General features: G+C 35.4%; 1 pseudogene; it reads left to right on the top strand.

Annotated features, from left to right (window-relative positions):
* The first annotated feature begins 989 nt into the window (after nt 1-989).
* Nucleotides 990-27,680, top strand: part of LOC120588130 (60S ribosomal protein L18-like) — a 65,404-nt pseudogene continuing 38,713 nt past the window's right edge.

Here is a 27,680-nt window from a genome sequence, read left to right as displayed (position 1 = left end):
CTGCCTAGAAAGGCAGAAACAAGAGAAATGCCAGGGCACTTCACAAGCTTTCAGGACCCTAGGCTGGAAAGGAACTCCTCAACACATTTTCCTATAGAAAGGGGAGATTTACGATTCTCATAATGGCCACAGGTAACTCAGGGTTGTCCTCCATCTATGAATTATTTTTGATGTCTCTTAGAAGAGTGTATGTGAGAGATTCTTTGCAGTAACCTTCCTTGCTTCTCTCCTTTTCTTTCCACCAGGTTTAGCAATGTCCTCCCTGGAACCACAGAGAAGAGTCTACTCTCCTGTTGCCAGTTTTGTCACCTAAACATTCTTCCTCCATCAAGTTAGAGAACTAGGATGACTCTTTTACAAAGCAGTGGGCTCTGGTTCCAGCATTTAAAAATGTGGTGGCCTTGAGTAAGTACTTAATTTCCCTATATCTTGATTAAATCATCTGTAAAATGGGTTAGCGATAGTCTCTAGTATAGAAATATTGTGAAGATTAAATACTTTAACGGCATGTGTTATGCCTCGTACGTAGCAACTGTCCCCAGAATGGTAGCTGTGGTCATGGTTTTTCTAAGAAGCAGTATAGCTTAGTGACTAAGAACATGCACTTTACAGCCAACCTGCTTAGACTCAAATCCTGACTCCACAACTTCCCAGTTGTGTATTTTAAGACAAATAATTAAGTTCCCTGTGATTCTATGCTATTTAACCTATAGAAGAGGAATAATGATAGTATCTATCATAAATGGTTATTATGAAAAGTAAATTAATTATATATATACACATACTAAATATTTGTGTCCCCCTCCAAAAAAAAATAATTCACATGTTGAAACCTTGCCCCCAAAGTGATGGTATTTGGAGATGGAGACTGTAGAAGATGATTAGATCATGAGGATAAAACTTTCAATGAGTGGGATTTCAGTATCCTTATAAAACAGGCCCTAGAGAGCTCCCTTGCTCCTTCTGCCATGTGAAGACCCAAGGTAACTATGGCTGTCTATGAAGTGGGAAGAAGACCCTCACCAGACACTGAATTTGTCTGTGCCTTGATCGTGGACATCTCAGCCTCCAGAATGGTGAGAAATAAATTTCTGTTGTCTATAAGCTACACAGTCTATTATATTTTGTTATAGGAGCCCAAATAGACTAAGATACACACTCATACCACACACACACACACACACACACACACACACACACACATTAAATAATGTATATGTTAGCCATTGTTATTGTTATTGTTATTGTTACTACTACTATGGGTTAGGAGGATAATATATAAGTAGTAAGTAATAAAGCAATAGTTCATATAATTGCAAGTTTTAGGACATGTTTCTGATATGCAGGAAGAGCCCTGAATTTTAACTATAACTCTTGCCCCAAAATATCTGAGCCCATTTTCCTCATCTGTAAAGAGGGATAAGAAAATAATCCTTACTCTGCAACATTATTGTGAAGATTAGAAATTATATTTGTAGAGATCTGTATCAAGGGACTGAGGCAGGTTTTCTGCCTAAATCTCATGCTGACCTTCTTCCTCTCTAGTCTAGCCAAGGGAAGTATGTACACAAGGAATCAAGTCAAATGCAAAACTAAGTGCTAGCCTATAAGTGGCTTGGGGCTACAGATAATTTGCCATAATAACCTACAGAACTCAGGAAAGTTCTCTACATATAATTAAAGTTTTATTACAAAGGATACAAGTTGGGCCCCACCAAATGAAGAGACACTTAGAGCAAAGTCTAGGAGAGTCCCAAACATGAAGCTTCTGTGGCCTCGGGACACAGCACCCTCTTGGCACATTATATATGATTACCAACCAGGACTCACCTAAGCTTTGGTGTAATAATCATTGACCACATGACTGAGTTCAAACTCAAGCCCTTCTACCTTCCTCAGAGGTCAGGAGGTTGGCCCAAAACCTCAACCCTCTAATCACAGGGCTGGTCTTTCTGGTATGTTGAGCCCCACATGCTGACAGTGTCCAGGGGCCAACCACAGTCACCTGATTAGCGTACACTCAGGTGTGACCCCAAAGCCCACCACGAACAACAAAGATATTCCCATCACTTGGGAAATTCCAGGAGTTAGAAAGTTCCTCTCAAGAACCCAGGACAAAGATGAGACTGAACTTTTTATTATACAATGGATGAGAAGCTTATAAAATTGGATTTCATTCAACTATCCATCTTGATATGACAAATTCAAGAAAGAAATCAAACTGAAACCTTTTTCCTTAGCTATAATCATATTAAACTAAAAATATATACCATTATAGCCTGTGTCTCCACTTTCTAATGTTAATAATAATAAATATAATAACTGCAATTTATTGAACACTTAATATATGCCAAGCACTTTATCTCATTGAAAATACACATCAATGCAATTCATAGGAAAAGGAACTGACAGTTAGATGAAGAACTGACCCACGGTGAGGATGGGCAAACTGCGGCCCACCAGCCAAATCCAGCTCCCCACTGTTTTGTGTGGCCTTCGAGTTAAGAATAGTTTTTAAATTTTAAGTGATTGAAAAAAGTCAAAAGAGGAATATTTTGTGACGTGTAAAAATTATACACAATTCAAATTTCAAGTTTATAAATAAGTTTTATTTAGAACACAATCGTGCCCATTTGTTTCCATATAGACTATATGCTTTCACTACCATGTCAGAGTCAAATAGTTGCAAACCTAAAATATTTACACCTGGCCTTTTACAGAAAGCTTGCTGACCCCTGGCAGAAGGTCACACGGCTAGTGAGTGGCAGAGGTGGGATGTAAAGCTAGGTTTCTCTGGTTCCATAGTACATAATGATTGTGGCAATATCTCCTTGTTATTTTGAGCATACTGAATGCTCCAAATGGTAGAATCGTGTTCAAACATCCGAGTTCAGCCTCAAAAATTAGTGGCATTATACAGATAAGAGAACCGAGCTCAGAGACTTTAAGTCATTTCTCCAAGACTATCAAGCCAGCTCTGTGTAGCTCCATGCTCTTGCTCCTATGATGCCCATGCCTGAACCCCAGGCTACTCTAGAACAGAACAGAGAGCCTCCTAAATTTAATGTTTTCACTCTGCCCAAGAGAAAAACAAAAAGATTAGTTCCCTTCCCTTAGGTGCCATGGTTTTTTTTTTCTTTTCTTTTTCTTTTTCTTTTTTTCTTTTTTTTTTTTTTTGCAGTAGAAAGAACAGGAAAACCTGAACTGGGGTTCAGACCCAGTGAAGTAATATCGGATCAAGCTAAGCCGGGAGGACACCATCACCGCCTACGGCTGCAAGCCCCAGGGCCATTTGCCCAAAGGCTTTTACTTTCTTACTGCTCTCTGGGAGCCAAACTCTAGAAACCTCCAACTGTCATACATTTAGAAGAGAACTCAGAATAGCAAAAGTGATGTGATTGAAGGACTGAAGATAAATACCTCTGCAACAAAAAAGGCAAGGAAAACATCTATGAACATTTGAGAGATCATACATCAAAGGAGAAATGAAATGAGAAATTGCTTGCTGTTATCCAAGGAAAATTGTAAGCTGATAAAACGGAGCATCAAGAAGCTTAAGCTATTCAAAAGCGTAGAGAATGTGTGGTACCACCCAGCCCAAAACAAGCTTTACTCAGCCCCTTCTGGAAGGGGTGGACACCTGCCAAACTGATCAGCCAGTTCCAGGAAGCAGAATGTTTCTTTTAGTTTCCAGATGAGATTTACTTTGTTTGTTCCATTACAATGCAGAATCTTTTCTTGAAAACTTTATAATGACAATGAAATTGACATTGAGAATGGCTCCTTCTTACACTGTAGGGTGAATGGGACCTTTCGTGTAAGAATTAACTTAAGCAGGCTTAAACTGGAGTCTCATGATGTCAGGGCCAGCAAAAGGACCTCTGCCAAGAGTCTACAGGCAGCAGTTGTGGTCAGATGAAAACCAGCACTGGAGAGAAAGAAGTTGATAGATAGAAATCAATGCTAATGACTTCAGTCAATGGACAGCCATCATGAAAAGACTACTAGAAATAAGTGAGAAGATGCATTTTGGTGGAGGGAGGCCTAAAGTCTTGTTATTTTGGTGGTGCAATAATATTGAGCTAGTATATATGGGGCTGCACACATACAGAACAAACCATAAGCATTTTGCTGCATTGTTCATTCCAATTGCTCGTCACCACACAATTAGAGAAACCTCTTCCTGGCAGAGGTTGCCCATTGCTTTTCTTGGCCTTGCCTGAGTCTTCTTGTTTTGTGCTCCAACCTCTTCCAGGACCACGTGCATAGGCTGTTAATTAGTATCAGAACATTTCTCTCAGTCTCTCCATCCTTGGTTGTTCAATGTTCACATTTTAAGTACAGCAGCTTCATCAACTGCAGTTCTCTAACCCTATTCATTCTTGACTTGCTACGGCAGGTATCTATGTATACACTGGGTTCTCCTCCTGCGTATACTCCTCTAGGGGAATGGACTTGTTATCCAGGTAATAGATTTTCTTGTTTTGCATGATTCCTCTTTCTGTCTCCCGCTTAGTCTGTCTCACTCTGTTCTGCATGAACTTTATGTTCCATGCTGCAAAATCCAGTACGGATTTTTGGTAGGAAAAAAAATGTTCCAAGTTGCCTATTACCAGAAAAAAATGTTCCCTCCTATATAGAAGCAAGTGACATCCAGAGTCACACCACCAAATGTCTCATAGCACAAAGCAGCCTGGAATTTACTGACAAGTCAGTTCCTGCCCAATATTTGTTTCTGACATAAATTCTAAACAGTCAAGTAATTTTACATTACAAAATACAAATTTTGAAATTTCATGTTTGAAACTATAGAAAATAGTCTAAAATGATAGAATAGCCACCATTTATTAAGCAGCTACTTTTTTCCAGAAGCATTCCTGGTTTCATTGCCTCTTCACAGTAACTCTGCAAATTAGGCATTTCCTCATTTCATACAAGTGATATCAAAAGCTCAGAAACTTTAAGAAACTTGCAGCCTTAAAGGGTTTAACTGTAAGTAGGAGTGCTGCAGATCTAACCCGGAGTACGTGAGTCCAAAGCTTGGTCTCATTCCCCATTGCCACATTGCCCAGGAAGGAAATGAGAGCATGCTGCAAAGGTATATGTTCTAAAATCTCAGGGCAATTCTGATGGTGCTAGGACAGCCATTTGTACTGAATAAATGATTGAGAATTAAATATTATCTTTTTTAACTTTTGTCAGTTTGATAAAGAGAAATGGTATTCGATTTTAGCTTGTATTACTTTGATTACTAATGAAATTTGACTTTTTTGTAATTCTTATTGCTCGTTAATTTTCTTCTTTCATGAATTGCCTATTCGCATCCTTTGTTTTTTTTTCTATCGTGATTTGAAAATTTTTCTTATCCATTTTATGACCTCTTTATAAACTGAAGCCATTAATCATTAGACATCATATTCATCGAGTTATAAACATTTTATCCCAATTTATTATTTTCCTTTTAATTTTGATTATGATGATCATTTATGTATAAAAATTTAGAATAACTTGTACAATTAAATCTAAGTCTTTAGATATAGCTTTGCATACATGTCTCTCTATCATTGTATCAAACTTTCCCAAGAGTGGTCAGGTCCAAGAGGGATTATGTTGCATTAACCTAACTCCCGTAAGTGGATTAATAAACTAAAATAGTGATGTATTAATTTACAATGAGGACTATATCCCAGCAGTAAACCAAATACCACATAGGTAATTTGGGAAGTACAAATCACTTTGCTCCATTCTCCCACATCTTAGAGTCCATATTATATCCAGACCTGCAAAACTTAGTATTATTATCCTTTTATAACAGAGAAAGAGACTCAGAAATGTCTCACTTCATTAACGACAACCAAAATGAGCATTCAAGTCTCCTCTTCACTGTTTGGTTAAAAAAAAAAAAAAAGTAAAATGTATGTTTTGATAAGAACATGGTTCTTAATTGTGCCAAGCATGAAAAACAACATGAACATTTTACTTTGCAAAACACACAGATCATTTAAAACCTTAAAAAAATGAGGGAAACAGATGTAAAATTGTCTAGGAAAATGGACAGCTTTATGATTTGTTTGTTATCCTCTCCCTTCTCGCCTTAACATAATATGTAACATATCCCATGACAGCTCATAAAGTGCACCACTGCCACCAAATCACTAGCTTTTATGGAGACAGTAATGAACATGATACCTGAGTAAAAGTTATAAAAATGTAGACACTAACATTAAAAGAACAAGTGGAAGTCTTTTTGTAAACCAAAAATATTCAAATGCCTTAAGAAATAGAGATGTTTGGAACCAAAACTGCTGTATAAATATCTGCAGTTTTACCCATACATGACTTCTTGGGGATTTACAGTTATTCATCATTTTTAAAGCTCCAGCTCTGAATTGCTTAAATTATATAAATGTCTAACCACTATGCTGTACACCTAATATAATATAATATTGAATGTCAACTCTAATTAAAAAATAAAATAAAAAGATAAAAATAGTTTGCAAGTGCTTGTGTAAGTCCTAGTTGATTTTAAGAGGGAAAATGTTGGGGTTCCTGCAGAAAGCTATATAATCTACCCCCAACCAGCAACTGTCTGCCGGTCTTTTTGCTCTGTGTTTCTAGGACTCCATGTGTCCTTGGACAGACAAGTTTTGCTCCTGTAAAAGTGAAGATGTTCTGTCCTTCTACCTCTTCCACATTTGAAGGATTAAGATATTTCCATCTCTGAGTTTTGTAACTGTGAAAACCCCTTGGCATCTCATATATTAATATAGCTCATACTGATGTGACTTAAATAGCCTTTTTAAAATCGAATCTATAATACCATGCTTATTTACTATTCCTTGACAGATACGAGATCTGATTGAAAAGAGTTTCTCCAAACATTAAGTATTTGGAACAGTCAAGTAAAGATAAGAAGAACGTATTAAAGGATTAAAGGCAAATAGAAAACGAAGATGAGGGCAAGACTGAGAAAATTAAAATAGCAATGAAGTGAGATGTTGAAAAATGACATTTGTGAGGACAAATGAAATTGGCCAAATTTAACTCTATCATAGAGCACATTTTCGACAGCATTTAAAACATATTCTTTTCCTGTTTTGCAGTTTTAAGTTTTATCCAAGTGTTCCTTATTCTGGGTGCTGCTAGTTAGCACTTATCATTTCTGTGTTATTCATCAGCGTTATCTGTCCTGTCCAGGACAGCCACATAAAATGTGTGTGTATCATTCTCCTGAGGAAGGAACAGGGCAGGTGGCTTTGGACCATGTTTCTCAGTAACAAATACAGAATCCAAATACAAATGGTACTTATATTTCAATTTCTCACTCCCTGTTCACCACTGAGGTAAACATCTTCAAAAAGTACTTATTTCCAAAATCCCCTTCCTTCTCTTTCAAAAGAAAGTGTATTTTCAAATTCTTGGAAAAGCTTTACAGAAAACCCTGTGGTTTCCTCAACTAAAGGGCCCGTTCAGCACTCATGACAGCCATACCCAGTTCCTGGGCTTGAGAAAGCAAGGCTCTTCCTCTGCCACTTTGTGAGATTAGCAGGGAAAGAGCAGGCATATTATCAGATGGAATTTTGGTCCCCAAAAGAGATGTTAAGGGCTGTTGAGTTGTGGCATGCTGCTCAAGAAAGAAGTCAGTTTTACTAAAGAATTCACCCATACATCCTGAAATGTAAAGAAACTTACTTTCCTTTTCAACAGAGAAATCAAAAGTCGAGACCATTACCATCATCTATTCAGGAACAGTACCCACTTCCTGAAAATCAAAGCTTTTCTAATAACCTGCCTCCCAAATATCTACAGAGCTTACCTATACTGTATGCCAATGAATCTCCAGACTAGCAGAAGCAGCATCATCTGGGAACTTATTAGAAATGCAGATTCAGGGTTCCCACCTCACACCTACTGAATCAGAAACCCTATGCAGAGGGTCCAGCAAGCTAACAAATCCTCCAGGTGATTCTGATGTGCCCAAAAGTTTGAGAACCATTACTTAATGCAATGCTATTTTTAACCCTCATCTGAGCGCAGAAAAAAAAAAAAAAACATTATTGTGATTTAGGTACAGCACACCTGGCCATGGCAAATAATTTCAACTCTACATTCCCTGATATTGCCTTTCAGCAATATTATCACAAAACCCTTTGAGAATACGATTTACAAACCTTGTTACCAGGACAAAAAGGGGTCCGTCTGCCCGTGTGCCTCTAAGCTAAAGAAGAGATACGTGCAGATTTTGCAGCAAAGAAAGTGAGGTTTATTACAGAGTTGCCAAGTCCCAAAGACACAGGAGAGCTATTGCTCAAAGGCCTGGCTCCCTGCGTGTCTCCCGAGTACAGATTATATAAGGAAAAATCGGTAGTCATGGAAACTAAGGGAGTTGGGTTCATGGGTTCTACCGACTGGATGATTGGATGGGGAGGGGGTAATTGATCATTGTGTCCAGCTCTGGAATCAGCCATGGTGCCATCCTGTCTGGTCCAGTGGCCAGTGGGCCTGGGGCTGAAACAGTCTAAAGCCAAGTTGTTATCCTTAGTCTAACCAAAAGCTATTGTCCTCATGAATATAGACCCGAGGCTCTGTTAATCTTACATCCTAAGGCTTAATGATCAAGCAAGCAGACATACAAGGGTGGGGGGAAAAAAGGGTGGAAAAAAAGAGTTAGTCACAACACCATGATCTGGGCAGAATCAGCTTGAATCATAGACGGAAAAAAGGCTATATTAAAGAAATGAAGTTGGTGTGCGGTTATAACCTTTGAGAATCTAGGGAGAATATGTGAAAAGGCATAAAGGCAAATTTCACATTCAGTTTCAGGAGGTTCCTGAACACCCTGAAGCTTGTCTGCATACCTCAGCAAAGGAGCATCTACTTTTTTTCCCAAGATTTTCATGTGCTCTTCACAGTAATCTGCAAAGTCAATAGGATAGGTATTATTATTTTTATTTTTTTACTTTTTAAAGTTTATTGGGGTAACATTGGTTAATATAATTACATAATTTTCAGGTGTACATTATAATTTGACATCTATATATTCTATTGTGTGTTTACCACTCAAAATCCAGTTTCCTTCAGCTATCATATATTTGATCTCCTTTACTCACTTCACCCTCCCACTACTCCGCTATATTTGACCCCCTTTACCCCATCTGTCTTCCCCCTCCTGCCCTCTGGTGACCACTAGTCCATTGTCCATGTCTATGAGTCTCCGTTTGTTTGTCCTGTTCATTTATTACTTTTAGGTGTATATCCCATATATAAGTGATATCATGTGATTTTCAACTTTTTCTGTCTGGCATATTTTGCTTAGCATCATTATCTCGAGGTTCATCCAGGTTGTCGCAAATGGCAGTATTTCATCTCTTCTTATGGCTGAGTAATATTCTACTGTATATATGTACCACAGCTTCTTTAGCCAATCATCTATCATAGGACAATTCGGTTGCTTCCATGTCCTGGCCACAGTGAATAGTGCTGCTCTGAACATCTGTGTGCAAATATCTTTTCAGATATGGATTTTCAAGTCTTTGAGGTAAATACCCAGTAGAGGGATTGCTGGATCATATGGTAGATACATTCTTAATTTTCTGAGAAACTTCCATACTGTTTTCCATAATGGCTGTACCAATTTGCAGTCCTATCAGCAGTATATGAGGGTTCCTTTTTCTCTGCATCCTCTCCAACATTTGTTATTACTTGTTCTGTTGATTATAGTTATTCTAACAGGTGCGAGATGGTATCTCATTGTGGTTTTGATTTGCATTTCCCTAACAGCTAGCGATTTTGAGCATCTTTTCATATATTTGTTCACCATTTGTATGTCTTCTAGGGAGAAGTGTCTGTTCAGGTCTTCTGCTCATTTTTTGATTGGATCATTTGCTTTTTTATTGTTATTGAGTTGTTTGAGTTCTTTGTATATTTTGGATATTAGGCCTTTATTGGAGATATTGCTTGAAAATATATTTTCCCATTCGGATGGTTGTCTCTTTACCTTGTTGATGATTTCTTTTGCTGAGCAGAATCTTTTTAGTTTGATGTAGTCCCATTCATTTATTTTTGCTTTTACTTCTCTTGTTTTTGAGCTCAAATTCATAAAATTCTCTTTAAGTACAAGGTCCTTGAGTTTAGCTCCTATGTTTTCCTCTATGCATTTTATTGATTCCGGTCTTATATTCAGGTCCTTAATCAATTTGGAGTTAATTTTGGTGTATGTGGTAGACAACGGTCTAGTTTCATTCTTTTGCAGGTGGCCTTCCAATTTTCCCAGCAAGAACAGGTATTATTATTATAATATATAGCAGAGGACTCTGAAGCTTAGAAACCTAAAAGTCTTGCCCCAAATCTCAGAGTCAGTTATGAGCAGAGGGAGCTCATATGTGGGGCTCAGCTCCATCTACAAACTCTTGGCTTTTCATTTTACTTCTCTTCCTTCTCCCTCCTCAATTTAGAATATTTTAAACAATAATAACAGAAATTGACATGACTTGCTAAAACAAAATAGAAGTGTTAGTAGTAAGAGCACATTACTTTTACTAAAACAAAGAAGCTGGAAGGAAAGCCTCCAAATACTCTTTGGCAAATGGTTGGACGACCTGGAAAAGGCCATTCACAGCTCTCCATGGAGCTTCATTTTCTTCTCTAGACAGCTAAACCAGTTAATGTAGTCAAATCCAGATAGTTGAAAAGAAATCAGTCACATGGGTTGTTGATAACCAAAAGGTTCAAATTCCCACTTTGCAATTTGTTACTTTAGCTCAAAATAAACTCGCTTTTAGTACCTGAAGAGAAATATCTTCAATTCAATTTTACATATATTTATATGGCAGCCACTGTGTACAAGGTGCTATAGGAGCTATAGGAGGATATAAGAGATATAAGGTATCTTCCCTGCTCTCAGGACACTTACAAATAGGTAAAGAACTCTGAGAGTAAAAAATGATGCAACCTGACCAAGAGGATATTGGTGTATTATCAATATGGCAGCAAGAATCCAGAAAGCACCTAACTTCTTGCCCATGCATTCTTGACAATAGTCAAATATTCCATGCTGCCTTGTCTTCTGGATCTCCCAGTTTGTCGTATTCCACAGAAGCTTCTGTATCAAAGGCAGAAAGCTGCACCAGCTATTGCAGTCTTGATTCTGTCTCTGTACTTATGTCATCATCTTTGTTCACATGACATTTTTATAGATCCCTGATTTCTGCAATCTGTCTCAGGCCATCCCTTCTTACCTAGTCAGGGACACCATGAAATTATGTCTCTCTCTCTAGCATCATCATCATCATCATCAATTTTTCACACTACATCACCATATAACATACGGTAGCATCTCTTGTCTTTAAAAACCTTGTGATCTCATGTCTCCTCCAACTACACACCCCAATCTCTATTCCTCTTAACAACAAAACTCTTTTTAAAAGTTCTAAACACTGTTTCCTCTCATTCTCTTGAATCTGCTCCAATCAATATTTAAATCCTGATACATACTCCACTGCAGCCACTACGTCAAAGCTATCCACCTGTACAGTCAAAGCTATACAATCATGTTATAAAATCCAGTGGTCATTTCCCCATCTTCATCTTATTCGGCATATCTCCTCTTCCCTGCAAACACTTTCTTTGCTTAGCTTCCAAGTCACTGTCTCTCAAGGCTCCTTCTTCATTGCTTGATCCTTATCAGGCTTTTTCTTTTTTATCTTTCCAACTTTCAAACATTGGTATGTCTTAGGGCTCAGTCCTGGAACTTCTCTGTTAACACTCACTTCCTGGGTGATCTCATTCAGTTGCATATCTCTAAATATCATCTATATGCTGTTATCTCCCAAATTCTTATCTCTACACCACCACGTCTACCCTGAAAGCTAGAGCTTATTCAACTTCTTGGCAACTCCATTTGGATAGCTAAATAAGTTTATCTAGCTTAACATATTCAAACTAAATTATTGATTTCTAATTCACCGTCACCACCAAACTTACCTCTGGCCTTGTGTTCTCCTCAATAAAGGTCAACTCCACCCTTCTAGTTGCTCAGATGAAAACCTTTGTGTTATTCTTGACTCCTCAGCCTCTCTCATGTGCCACTAATTTATCTGCAAATCATCTCAGCTGTGCCTTAGAAATTTATCCAGGATCTATTCACTTCTTACCACTTCCACTGCTACCATCTCATTAAAACCATCCAGATTATAACATTATTACAAAATTATCGCATTTATTTCAATAGTCTCTCAACTTGTCTCCTTGCTTCCACTCTTGCCTACCTACAGTCTATTCCCAATACTACTGCCAAAATAATCTTTCAAATGTCATGTCACTGTTCTACTTAAATCTCTCTAATGGCTTCCTATCTCACTCAGGAGAAAAGCCAAAACCCTTATAATAGCTACATGAGCCAATATAATCAGCTCTTGCTATCTCTCTGATATCATCTCTTTGTGCTCTTTTCAGGCTCACTCTGCTCCAGATATGCTGGCATCCTTGCTCTTTAAGCACTGAAGCACATTTCCACCTCAGAGTCTTAGCACTTGCTTTTGTCTTTGCTTCGAATGTTCCTCAGATGTTCATATCATTTGCTCCTTCATTCCCTTTAGGTCTTTCCTCGAATGTCATCTGATGAGAACATTTACCCCTCGCCACAGTATATATTAAAAGTTTCTTACATAGAAACTCACACTCTCTCCACTTACCCTGCTTTATTTGTCATCATTGCCCTCACCACTAATAACATAATTTATATTTATTTTATTTCTGTCATGCCTGCTAAAATGTTGTAATGTGACCACAGGAACTGTTTTTTTGTTTATTGTTAAGTCCATAGTTTAAAATAGTAACACAGCCATAAAGTAGATGTTCAATTAATATCTGAATGAATGAAAAAATATTATATTCAACTACTTATTGTCTATCTACTCACTTGTAACCCAATATTTTTAGTGTAAATCAATTCCTCAATTCAGACCCTTTTTTCAGTAAATATCAAAGGAAACCATAGTAAGTTCTCCTCTTTTTATCATTAATGTTGTAGGTTCTGATAATGACAGTGATGTCAACGATGATAATATTATGAAAATGAAAACATTTATTGAACATCAATGATAACCTAAAAATGAACACTATCCTCTGATTTTCATACAACTCTGCATTATATGTCTTCATCCCAGTTTTATAGATAAAAAAAATTGGAGTTTAGAAATGTTAAATGATTTATCTAGTGAGTGTCAGAGCTAGGATTGGCATCCAGCTACCTCAAGCTCCAATGTCTGCCCTTTTTAAATCTCTATCCTTATCATTCATTACTGGCCTGTTCAGCAGCCTGTTCAGCTTTCTATTTTTAAAAAATGGTTTCTGAAAACCAAATATAAAAAAAGTATAAAAATAAATAATAAAATATATAATTATATAATAATACTATTGCTCATGATTGACAATGTATAAGAACACAATAAATGTCTGCAATAAAAAGTTTAGAAATAATTTAGTCCAACTTCTTTATCTAGTCCAACTTCTATATTTTATAAAAATCAGATTCACAGGCGTTGGAAGGACTGGGTGACATGATTAGAAGCAGCATTTTGGAAATCAGATAACCTACGTCAAAGCTATGTTCTACCTCTTGTATGTGACATGGGACAAGATTCTTGACCTCTTAGCCCTTGGTTTCATACTTTGGAATGGGGATAATACCTACTTTATAGAGTTGTTTTGAAAATAATGATTTTATATATGTATGTGTTTAGATTTTTATATATATAGTATATATTTTATTTTACTTATTTTATATGTGTGTGAGATTTTATATATCTAAAACCTAACACAATACATTGCAGCTATTATTACATAAAAGCTATTATGAGAGTTCCTCTAACACTCAGTTAAATATATCTTATAAATCACTCTTTTCTTCAAACAGAACAAAATATAAACCTCCACAGGAAGGTACTTACTTTTGAGTCAGTGTTCAAAACCAAAATCCAGTTTCTCAATCTTCTTTAAGACTATGGTTTAAAACAGTGTGACTCCAAATGATAATACCGGGGATATTTTTGCTGCTTTCTAATTTTGGTACAGCACTAACTTTAATTGCTACTTTCTAAGAAAGAGATGAGAGAATGAAAGAAGGAGAAATGGAGCCTTCTTAGGTGATGGAATGAACACTCAAACATGTAAATGTAGATGCACTAAATTCTTTAGTTGAATAGTACATTTGAAAATACGAATATATATTTTCAGGGCTTGTCAAATTTCTCCAGTAACAACAGAAACTGTGCTTAGAAGGAAAAGGAAACAATACTTTGGTTGTGTCTATTAATATGCTTCAGGGTTGAGTTCAAAATGCCCTCCCACAAGTAAACACAGCCAGTTTCCCATGATGTTTATAGAAGTTTAAAAAGATGATGACTGAAAAAAAAAGAGACAATGACACTTTAAAAATAATCAAAGGAGCTAAGTAAATTTGTCCATGCCCTGCTTAAAGCCTTTCCATGGCTCTGTACCATCGTAAGGAGAAAGCTCACACTGTGGCATTATTACCACTCCAGATCAGGCCCCTATCTATGTGCTGTTTAATCTTCATCTTTCGTCCCCCTACTCCTTCACTCTCTAAGTGTCAGCCTCCAGGGCTTCATAAATGCTGTTCCCTTTGCCTGGGACATGTCCTAGTGGAAGAAAACAAAATGAAGATGCAACTGCTTCAAGCTCTGGCAGAAGTAAGATGAGCTTTTTGAAGTGAGGGGATTGATTTAATAAGTGGAAATTGTACTAATGGTTTGGGGCAAGAAAACCTGCATTTGACAATTAAACCATTTAGCAATGTATGGCATGTAGAGTTAATTAAAAATACACAAAGGTAGAAACTGATTTTCACCGTGCAAAATATGGGGTAATTCAAAAAGAATTGCACACATTTAAAATCACATTACTCAGTCAACCAGATTATAGAAACATGTGGTTTGCATGTAGGTTATGTCAAGAACTTCATCTTGTAGTCCTCTTCCTCACAGCCATGAGGAAATAAAGGACTGTATTGAGTGATACCATTACCCTGTAACTGTAATATACTAAGAAGTGTTTGGAATGAACTAGACCACAGGACTAACATGCTTTGTGACATGAGAAGCACATCTTAAATATTTGTAAATTATAAAAATGACTGTCACAGTCCTTTTTAAATTGGTTTTGACTAAATGTTAATGTACAACCTAGTTACTGAGTAATAAATTTTTGAAAGAGTTCAATTCTTCTTGAATCGTTACACACACTCACATACACATGCCCAAGCATACACATATACCCACACAGAGACTGAAAGAAATTATGCAAAGCTAATATTTTTGTGGTAGTAGAATTTAAGGTTTTATCTAAATTTCCTAATTTTCTTTGTCATAGTAAAATTATTTTATAATATAAGCCATTAACCCAAGTCTTGCCACAACTGGCTATGTAATTTAGGCAAGTCACTTAGCCTTTCTTAGCTTCATTGAGAAAACTGAGATCATAATTCTGATCTCACAAGATTGATATGAGTATTAAATGACATATTTTATTTGAAAGAATCCAGTAAACTCTAAAGCATGATACAAAAATAAATTATTATAATGGTATGCAAATATTCTCTTCTCAAATGCCCTCTCCTCAGAGACAGACCTTTCCTGTTGTCCTTATCTAAAATATCACAAACCCCACCAAAAACAAACAAGTCACCCCCAATGCCCTTATTGGCTTTGTTTTTCTCACTCTTTGAAATTATTATTTATAATTGGTTTAGATGATTATTTTTTTTCCCACTAGAATATGAGCTTCATGAGGGCAGAAGCTTTGAGTATTAATTGTTGGTCCCAAGCTCTTAAAAAAAGATCCAGCTCAAAATGTGCACTCGGTAAATATCTATGGAAGGAAGGAAAGGAGGAAGCCAGGGAAGGCAGTGTCTACGCAAGTGTAATTTCCTCATTTCATCAAAAAGAGATCGACACAAATGGCCAAGAGAGTAAACATATTGTAGGTAACTAGAAAGAATTAACTGTGCAGTTCTACGGTTAGTGGTTTAGTTTACCCTCAGTCTTCAGAATTCAGTACTAAATCCAAGAGAAAACCACGTAGTCTATTTAAGGGAAATGATTTTTAGTGCTATCTCATATAGCACAAATCTATTCTCATAGCAAAATAAGGTGAACTGTAAACTCTACTCTTAAGCTATTGCTTTGTACAAACGTCTGATCCTAATACTCTTTTCTTCTGGTCTAAGTGTTTGTGTTTGCTCATTCCTCTCAAGTGGATTTTAAAATCCAGATCACTGCAGTAATTCATTTTTTATTGTTCTCTTGCTCAGCTTCAACACATGTACAGTAGTAGTGTTCACTCTTCAGGGGAATAATGGCATTTTTGGAGATTTTACTGTAGTCATTACTCTTGCTTCTTTATTAAGAGACTTCACTTTAATCTTCTGCTTTAGCTATGTGGTTTATCTTATGAATATTAATATACAACCCAAAGGGATCTATCTAGTGAATATGAATTAGAGAGAGCTTTTTTATATTGAAGAAAGAGAAAGCCATTTTCTGGTATGCACATCTTGCTGGGATGTATGAGCTCTAATTTAATCAGCATGTAGTCATCATGTATCCCACCAACACTCCAGGCCATGAAGTAATTGAAATGATTCAAGCTTGTTTAATAAAGTAATTTCAATTATAGCAGGAGTTGAGTCAGAAAATGTCAGCCATACAAAGTTTATGACGCCTAGAATCAGCAATAGGGCACCAAATGCTCATAGAGAAAGTGCCATTGTGGAAATGAGTTGCACTTTTTCAGGCTTTGAAATACCATTGTTCTCATGAGACCAGCTTCTCTTAGATGATCTGTTAGTCAAAGAAGCCAAATTTCATTTTGTCCAGAACATAGTGTAAAGAAATTTACTTATAGCCAAAAACTCAGAACTAAACAGGTCAGAAAGTCTACCCTCTTTCCTCTAAACATGACCAGCAGCTGACACTTCACCACAGTCTCCACCACTCCCTAATGCCTTGAGCCAGGTCATCATTTATGTTTGGAGTCATTGATGACAAAAAACAGCTCATATAGCCTCTCAAAATATTAGAAAGTTCTTCAAGTTTTATTATAAAACATGATTTCATATTGCACATATTTAAAGTAATATTTTTCATTACCAAATAACACAAAAATATTCCATAACTTTTCAATATGGTGATGTTAGTCTTTCACAAATGATAAACTCTAACATATTTTCCATTCTTCTTTCCCTTTCTCTTTTCCATAATTTTCTTTATCCTTCTAGCCAGTACTTCTCTTGGCATATTTTACCCATTTAAAAGTAGTTCTACTACTCCTAAGATTTTTAATTCCTAAATTATGATTCTATTGTTATTCTTCTTGTTTTGTTTGCCCTTTTCTCTAAGAGACATGTTTGTATATACAGATGGTTTGCTTTTTACCTACCATCAAACCAATATCTAGTGCTGTTTCCTACCCATACTGTTGAATAAATAGACAATTGAGCCATCTGCAATTCACTATCATACAACCCAGAAGGCCTTGTTAAATTCTCTTTATGTAGGTTTATCTATTCTCCAAATAACAGTCCTCTCACCTTGATCACATTTGGTTTAGGTCAATATATTAATGTAAACAACGATCTATTTTAGATATGAAGTCACAGTTAATAGGATAATAAGATTCTTGCTGGTTTCCTCAAAACCAGCCACTGTTTGAATCTTCTTTTGAATCTTCTTTTGAACCAACATCCATAGACATTAGAGAAGTCTGTTATTATGCTGAATAAAGACAATTAATATCTGCTCTGAAAACACACCTCCCTATGCTTCTTACTAGGGACATCTACTAATCAACTATAGCTATCTCATAGCTCAGATGGTCCAGCTCCAGTTGAGGCAGTGAGGACATGCAGGGAGATAACAATTAGTGTCCAATGCAGTTTTAAAATATATGCGTGGCATACAGGTTAGTCATCTAACATCTTACCAGAGTGAGTAGGAGAATTAAATCTAATCAGACTATTTTTTTTACAAAGGCTAAATATTCCCTGAAGTTGAGTATTAGGATTCTCAAGTGAGATTTATTCTTATGAGTTGGGGCCATTTAGTTTTTCATGTAGAAACATTTCCAAACATGGTAGCCAATGGGATTACATAAATTAATATATAAACATTTGCTCTCAGCAAAACTTTTAGTTTAAACTTTCTTTAAAAATTCTACTTCTTAGCTCCTCACTGATCTGTTCTCAACCCTAGCTAAGTAATATTCTCAGTTGAAAAAACTATAAAGAATAAAAAGCCCCTGGTTTATGTAGTACCTTCCCTTTATAATCCTCAAAGGAGTGTGTAAATTCAAGATCATTATAAGTTCAACTTTATAAATGAGGAACTTGAGCTTCAGAGAGAGTAAATAGCACTACAAGGTCAAGCAGTAGTTGAGTTTGGAAGAACCCAGTCCTCCTAAATTTTAATTTGCCTCATTATCCAGAAGGCCATGCTACTGCTTTGGTAAGGAAAATGTGCTTTTATATATATTGATACTAAACTTTCCCTGCTTAGTACTTCAGAAAAAGAAATTAAAGAATTGAATTTTTTTTAATGAAATGCTATGACAATGGTATTCTTTGCTAAATACTCTAATTTTTATATCATCTCAGAAGAAATCCTATAGTCAGAGGATTTCTAATATGCTGAATTAATGATATCCACTCCTTACTAAATAGTAGCATCTATTTCTCATTTTATGGCTGTAAAAAAGAGGGGTCTTTTTTGTTTAACATGGCATGTAAAGTTCCTAAAGAGTAATAGTTGAATTCAGAATAGAAATGCAGACAAATTGCTAAAAACATGAACAAATGAGCTATGTACAAAGAGTCCTTTCAATGTAAATCTTCCCAAGAGAGAAAATGCAACAAAATTAAAAAGCAAAAAAAAAAAAGTTTTATTTTAATGCAATCATTCCTGAAGTTCTATGATGTGTGCAGAAATGGGTGTCCTGTCCAATTCTTATGGGGCAACTAGAGAAAGAAGAGTGATGTGTGGCATTCACAGAGGTGCAATGGGAGGTGTCAACCTCTTCTATCTTCCATCTGGCTTTTCAGAGTTAATGAGAATTCACCAAGACCCAAGAGGTATTTTTCTACAAGTTTCCAACTGTGGGTAATATTATGGCCCATGCATCCCAATGCTACATTAAATATTGCTTTCAAAATGACATCTCAATTTCAGTCAGTTCTCTGCTATTCTATAAGCATACACACATCTGATGAAATCACAGATACAAAGGATTTATCATCATAATCATGATGGAGAGTAAAATTAAGTTCTGTAATTTACTGAAATTTGCATGTTGTAATTTGAAGACACATCTGATAACCGACAGACTAATCTGAGTAATAACATACTCTTCAAGCCCCCATTTTAGCCCACTCTCAGAAAACTTCAACTTATACTTTAGAGAGAATAATGTCAATGTCATCCAGCTAAAATTATTTTCTATTCACATCTCCCATACACACTTTACATGCAATCATGACAACCATACCTGTTATCCACACCCAGCCATAACTCCTACTCTTGCTTTTAGTGGGAAAATTTCCCTTCCTCTGATCAGAGAAACTGATAGTCATCGCAACCTGTCTTTCTGTGAAAAGTACTAAACATAGATGATTATCAAGCAATCATTTTGATATAGTTCTACACTAAATTTGTATGATTTGGATGCTGTTCTTGCCTCTCCTACCTAGTAACTATGAAATTCCCGTAAATGTTCCCAGTATTAGAACCTCTAATTAAACTTTCAATAATTGTTACTATTATTGTTAAGTATTATTATTAAATAGAATGGGTAGTCTATAGAAGTTTGTGGATGATGGTAGTGGTGAGTACTCTCTTAGAGCAAAATTTGGAGAAACATCTATTTTTGGAGTATTCATTTCTTAAAATTGGAAGAGAGCAAGTCTTTCAGGCCTGCTGACAAGAAACTCTATATACTTTCATAGAAGTAAATGTAATTTAAATGCATTGAGGAGAAAACTGAGTAAGCAGAAGGCAGTGTAAAAAAAAATGGGTATAAGAAGAGATGTACAACCCTGCCTTTTTCATTGACTATAGGGAAGAGAGATGGTGTGTTTTAGGCTAAATGTTTGAAATACACTGCAGAGAATATTTAACACCATCAGGCTGAGTAAATTCTTTCCTCTCTAGCTGTCTCCCCAAGTCACACTGATCAAATTCTCTCAAATGAAGTGACTTCCTACTTCAGCCAGCAATTTCTCTGACCACCAAATCCTTCCTAAGCATTGAAGACATATTTGTTTATCATTTTAAATCCATGCCTAACATAAATACCAAGCCTGTCAAACTCCACACAACACAATAAAGCCTCCCTTCTCCCAGAAAATGAATGTGACTATATGATATACCTAACTATAGGGACTCTAGATAGGAGTGACCTTAGGCATTCTTCTGCCCCATTCCAGGACAGCCTTCAAGGCAGAGGTGCCTCTCATACTCTTCATCTGGCAGCATATGGGATTTGCCCATTTATTAGACTTGTAATTACCAGGCCCATGTAGGTGCAGTTAAAGAAATTTTTCTAGCACTTGTCACTTTAAAAAAAAGGGACCTTTATAGAAATTGTTCTTTCTTACACAATCCAATCCAAAATCCACTAATTTCTTCTTTCAATTCATCTTCCAGAAATCCTATACCCAAGACAAACGGGATTTAGTATAGCATGCTTTCAATGATACCACAATGAGCAAGACTGTTTCAAGAATTCTATTCATCAATTCTAAATGTTATGATGCTAGCACTTAGGCAATCTAAAGTGATTTTCCTAAGCAGAGCTCAAGCTCTTTAACAACACAAATGCATTAAACCTCCTAATTCCCTTGCAAAACAAGCTAAGAAGCCAGAGCTAAAACATAATTTTGGTAACGAAACTGCATAGCAGGTCAGCTGGAAATGGCCCATCTCATAAAAGAAAAAAAGTTAGTGGGGAAGGGATTATGGTAACAGCAAATTAATTGGAGTAGTAGTACTGTCTCATCCATTCTCAAGTCGTTACCTGAAAATGTTGGGTAACAGCGAAGGATTCACTTGTTCGTCATTCAGCTATTTAAGTATTAATTAGATGGCTATGCAGTGCTGGGCACAGGATTAGACCCTGGAGATATAATGAAGAAAAACTCTTTCCTTGTAGAGTGTGCAGTCTGGTAGAGCAGAAACAGGTGTTTAGAAAACAATAATAAAATATCATGTAAGAAGAAAAGTAATGGAAGTGTACTTGGAATGTAGAGATAGCATATAAAAGGTAGTAGATGACTTTTTTTGTGTAAAGGAATGGCAAGATATTCAAGAAAAGATTTCCCTAAGATGCAATATCCAACAAGGAAGGTTGAGTAGGAGTTTGATGGTTTTGTGAGCATTCTCTTTCTAAAGAAAAAGTATTTTTGTTGATAGTAACACATGTGTTGCAACAAATTTTCATGGCTTTTTTGAAGACAGACTGAAAGATCTATGTGTGAGTTAAAACATAATGGCCCTTCCTGCCTCCATCTGCTACTTCAAGTGTAGTATTGTGAGGGCCTAACCAATAAATCACAGAAAAGTACCTTTTTATAAAGATATTAATGTCCTATGGTCTCTGTTTCTTCTATTCTCACAGTTGCTTACAAAAGAGAGGTGGAATTAGAGAGGGAAAAATGGCCAGCCCTCTCACTTTACAAATTAGGAAATTACAGTTTTGAGAAGTTGTGTTTTTCCTTAAACTCATAGATTGTTAAAGAAGAGTCCATATATGTCAACTGTAATTGAAAAATAAAATTTTAAAAAAAAATTTAAAAGAGGAGTCTAAAATCCAGAGAAAGCAATCATATTGAACTCTTATTCTACTAAGAACCTCAAAGTCCACAGGTCACTCTATTTCACAGACACACACTCAAAAGTTAATCATACATGTCTTTATTTCACATAGATTATGAGCTGTTTAATGGCAATTCTCAAGATAGAATAAGTTTCATTACAGAAACAAATAAACCTAAAAATCACAGTGGTTTAAACCAAAAAAAGTTTATTTGTCACTCACACAAAGTCTAGGGTATGTGGTGGGCACTTCCAGCTCTTCTCCATTCAGTAACTCAGAGATTGAGACTCCAGTTTCTGATATCATCATCTCAATATTTGGCTTCCAAAGTTGCTATATCAGGGTAAAGAGAGATGGTGGTACACCAACTCTTAACTGTCTCAGTATAGTTAAATGTTCATAGTCCATTGGTCAGAACTAGTCACATATCCCCAACCCAAATGCAACAGAAACTGGACAATATAGGGAATTATATGACTATTTTATGAGCACAAAGACTATGTCTTCTCATAGAATCTCCAGATCTAGCACAGAATATATGTAAAAAGGTATATTGAACAATAAATGAATGAAGAATCTACTATGATCAAGGTACTTTTTAATGCTATCAAGGGATATGAAAATATACAAGAAATAATTGCTGTGTCCAAGGAGCTGAAAACCTAATTGTAAAATTAAACACAAATAAACACCCAAACCAAATAAAATTAACATCCACAGCAAAGAAGACTAAAAGACAAGTGAGTGATTTTCAAGATAAAGGGAAAGTCAAGATTTAGAGTGGTTTGAAAATCCAGTCCTCTATATCCTGAACTGAAACATTTCTCTCAAAAGATCCAAAATCCATTTGCCTGAGAATATTATTTTAACCTGAAGGACAAGAAAAATTACGGAGTAATAAAATACAGCTTCAAATGTTGTGGAATCCATTTTAAGGATTTAAGGATCATTTCTAACATTTTTTTCTCTAAAGAAACGGAATATTTCCAGAACTTAGCATTTTCTACTTCCTATTAATATATGATAGACCCATACCAGAACAACTAACCTGACCCTCACTAATATATATCCAACTTTCTACGTGTAGTAGCAATAGGAAGTGACTGCCAAAGGACAACAGAGGACATTATTCATAGGCATTCAGAGAATTTTGAGTAATATATGAGTCATTTTAAAAGTATTTATCATTTTCTGTCCAAATTCTGGCCCTTTTTTACAACATATTATTAACCTTAAGATAGGAAATTAAGAAGCAACATTTTACAGCAACACTTTAGTCCAATCTCAAGTTTAAAAGTTTGAAGATACCAGGTGTGTAAACTGACACATTTCTGAAAAATCAATTTAGCAATATGAATGAAGAGTCTGTAAAACATCCATATGTTATGACAACTAATTTCTTTTATAAAAATCAATCCTAAGATAATGCTGACAAAGATGTCATCATGAGAATATTCATGCAGCATTATTTATCATTGGAGAAAACTTCTAACAACTTAAATGTTCAATTCTGGGAAAATGATTAAGCAAATTAAATTACATCTTTAGATAGGAATATTATCCAACCATTAAAACAGATGATTACAGTTCTGGCATTATCTATCAAAATTTCAAACAATCGACTCATTGAGCCAATATATTCATTCCTAGGTCTCTAACCTACAGAAAAGCTTTTACAAATGTGCAAAAAATATTTTCCACATTCAAAGATGCCTGTTGCAGCATTTTTATAGTATTAAACATTGGAAAACATGGATTAGAAATAATCTAAATAAAGGTAAAACTATAAATGCTAACAGAGAAAGTTCAAAATAGACTATTGTTAAAGGAAAATAAATTCTAAAACAATAAAAATACCAAAAATTTTATCTTGAAAAAGAAGTTAATTATTTATAAACCAATAATAGAGGAAGTAGCTTTCTTTTTTAATTTTATAGTCCTGTATATGTTAATGTTTTATCATGTTTTAATTTAAATTTAAATTTTTTGTTTTAAAATCTAGTAGTAATATATAGAGAGACAAAGGGAAAGGTTACTGATAACTTTTAGTTATATGAAAAATTGCTTATAACAGAATGTTAAATTGAAAACATAGGCAATATTGTGGGCATAGTATTATTTAAACTGTGTAAACCTATCATAGTAAAAACACTGGAAAGAGAAAAATATGTCAGAATACTGACTGTTTTTTTTCTTGATATTAGGATGATTAGTATGAGGGTTGATGGAAACATAGTTCTGCTTCCTATATTTTTATGTACATTTTGTGTAACACAAAACATGTTAATTGTATAATCAGGAAATGGGAGAGCTAAAAAAAACAGAAGCAAATATTTAAAGAAGAAAAAACATCAAGGTCAGCATAAATCTGAAAGCATCAGGGAAGTAGCACTATTTTTCCTATAGACACTCCTTATTAAAAGCCCTTCCTCCATTAGGTCATTTATCTTTTAAGTCTGTGTTTTCATATAAATAAATAAAACCACTTACTCCTTGAAACCAGCAGATACAACTAGAATGATGTACAACCAATTTTTCTCTAACCTTTGTGCTGCTTTTAAAACATAGCCACAAATTCTATGACACGTCTCTCATTAACAGGTGGAACCTATACCCTGCCCCTTGAATCAGGTCAGTTTTGTGATGATCGAACAATAAACAGAGCTTGTGGAAATGATACTAAGTACTTCTATAGCTAGATCATCAAAGATCATACAGTTTTCTTTCTTCTCTGGCCCACTTACTCTTGGAGACTTGACTGCCAAGTAGGAAGTCTGACTACCTGAGGCCACATGTTGTGAAGGAGTCCAAACCACATGGGAAGGACAGGTAAACAGACCAGTCAACTGTCCCAGCTGAGCCAAGCCTACCATTTATCCCAATCCATTCCATTTATTCACTACCAGACATGCAAGTGAAGAAGGCTTTAGATGATTCAAATCCCCAGACATTCAAGTCTTCCCAAGTAAGACTCCAGACAGTGAGCAGCAGAGACAAGACATCCAGTCTGTGCTCTGTCCAAATTCCTGATCCACAAAATCATGTGCAAATAAAATGGTTTTATTTAATGCCTATATATTTTGGGGTGATTGTTATGCAGCAATAGATAAGTGAAAGATACCTTATCCTGGTACATGATCTTTTAATAAAGTCGATAATATTTTTTCAATATAGAAAGATATTTTTCAAGAGTTTTGCACATGGTTCTAGTACCTTTGAAATTAAACAGTTTTTTATTCACTGGTTTTGAATGATTAATTGAATGATTGGATCATTTTAACATTTGTTTCTAAGTTAGGAATTTTGATAATGATAAAAATATTAATCTTCCCCTTTCGTGCATTGAAAATAATTCCCACCTAATAATAAAAGCTAGCATATATGGAAGATTTTAAGAGTTTTTCCATCTATTATCGACTTTAAACCTCCTAATATTTTGATCCAGTAGATACCGTTATCTTCTCATTTTGAAGTTGAGTAAAAGAAATTAAGTAACTTCAGTTAAATGGCAAAGCCAGGATTGAACCCAGGCAGTTTATCGCCAGAGCCTCTGCTTTAGACCACAAAACTGATCCTTCTCTTCTAGGAAATACACATCTCAGAGCTAGCTAGCTGTGCACACAAGCCAGTAATCTCACAGCTTTACCAATTGGAGGCCAGATCACGTTGCTATTTTACTACTATTTCTTATGGAAAAGACAAAAATAAAATCCAGAGGTCTAAATCTACATAAATTAAAAGAGAGCAACAACAACAAAAAACAACACAAGTGGAAGGTGGAGATGGAGTCCTTGTGCATGGACCCAAGTAAGTGACTACGAATTACCAGAATGAGGGATTCCACTGGTGAGTCTATTTCAAAGCATTTATTTAAATAATTTTTTAAGAAGAAAAGGAAAAATGAGAAAGGAGGAAGGAGGGTGGAAAGAGGAAAGGAAAGAAAGACACAAGGCAACAAGTTTAGTAATAATGGAATAATCAAAGAAATTGAAAGCCAGTGTGTGTGAAGGAAGAAGGGAAAAGTAAAAAAAAAAAAAAAATCCAACTGAAAATAGGAAACCAATTATAAATCTAGTTTGGAGATTTAAAAAGGACTTTAAAGACAGGGTAAAAAAGAGAATTCTACCATTGAATAAATTCAGAACATGAACAAATTTCCATTCAGTTAAGTTCTGTGGGGAGAAATTCTCTGCAGTGGTGGGAAGAAAAGAAAACATGTGTGCGCATCTGGAAATTTTACAGAACTAAATTGGGAGGCTGGGTATTTAATAAACTGTGACCCAATTATATCTAAATCTATTTCAGATTCTGTGTGCAGTAAAGGAACTAGCATGACAAATAAGATGGAAGGGGTTAGAATGTGTTAACATTTAAGAAAATATAATTTCAACATGAAAATATTGATTTATTTAGGAAATAGGAAGTTAATCTTTTAAAGGAACATGAAAAGTCAAATAAATTTGAGAAAATTTATAAGAAGCAAAATACAGAATTTCACAGAAAAAATATATAGTCTTTAAGGAAGCTATATATTTTTTTAAAAATGCAAGTCAACATATAAAAATTTTCAGTTTTTTATTGTTAACCTGTATAAGAAAATACAACTTTTAAACATTCTTTAATAACAAAGAGAATAGACTTCTAGAAATCTGCTTTCTTTGGAAGTTTTAATGAATTAAAATGAAGGACTTTGTAATATTAGAAGAAATTATCCCAAATATTAAACCATCTACTAAATATTTATTAAGAACTGATTATGTACCAGGCATACTATTAAGGCATGGAGAATCTAATAAATAACTGACTTAAATCCTCTTCAAACATTCCTCAAAGAATATAAAAGGAGACAAAAATCTCTAACATATCAATCCTTGGTTTAACGTGTAAAAAATGTGGGTCATTTTTTCCAATGCCCCTCTCTTGTAGCTAATACTAAATGTTTTTCTAACATAGGAAAAACAATCATTCACCATCTACAATCAATACCATTTTATCCATGTGAATTTCCAAAGGTTGTGGAGAATGTCAATCCAATATTATAAAAGGCTACTAGTCCCAGAAAAAAATCTTATGAACAGAGCCCTAGAATGAGAATATAGGTCAGCTGCCCACTGCAGGACTACGCTAGTCACTAACTGCATGGCCATGTAATCTTTAAATCCTCAATGCAATAAGTAACATTTATAAAACTTCGGTTTCATTTCAAAGGTGAAGAAGAAGGCCCAGAAATGTTCAGTGATTAAACTGAGGTTTAAAATCTAGGCCTATCCTCTTCCTACTTGCTATTTCATGCTGCCTCTATTTTTCTTACCTTCCGTCAACACTTTATATAAGTAGGAACTCCTTCATTTGTATATACAAAAAAAAAAAGATCCAACCCAAACTTGAGTAAAAAGAGGAGATTTATTGGCTAAAGTAAACTAAAAAGTCCATGAGCAGTAGGGATTCAGGCATGGGTGAAACCAGGAACTCAATTTATATCATTAGTAGTTGGTTATTATTCTCTTCATCTCTTGATTTTGCTTATCTCTATGGCTCCATTCTCAGGCAATTTCTCCCCTCATAGTCACACAGAGGATCTCCAGTTGTCATATTAAAATTCCTGGGGTTTAATCTTATTTGATCAACTTGGGTCATGTGGCAATTCTCAATATCTAGAAAGTAGAGTCAGCCCCACCCAAATCTCATAGAATGAGGGTGGAGGAAGGATGGTTCTACCCATGGAAGATCAGGATGTTGATATCAGAAGACTGGAAAATAGATTCTGGGCGGCAAAAAAAATCTGACATCCATGGCGT

This window comes from Pteropus medius, unplaced genomic scaffold (assembly GCF_902729225.1).
Source record: "Pteropus medius unplaced genomic scaffold, Ma_sr-lr_union100, whole genome shotgun sequence".
NCBI classification, from domain to species: domain Eukaryota; kingdom Metazoa; phylum Chordata; class Mammalia; order Chiroptera; family Pteropodidae; genus Pteropus; species Pteropus medius.
The sequence above is the reverse complement of the archived record's forward strand: the minus strand, read 5'-3'. Positions and strand labels throughout refer to the sequence as shown.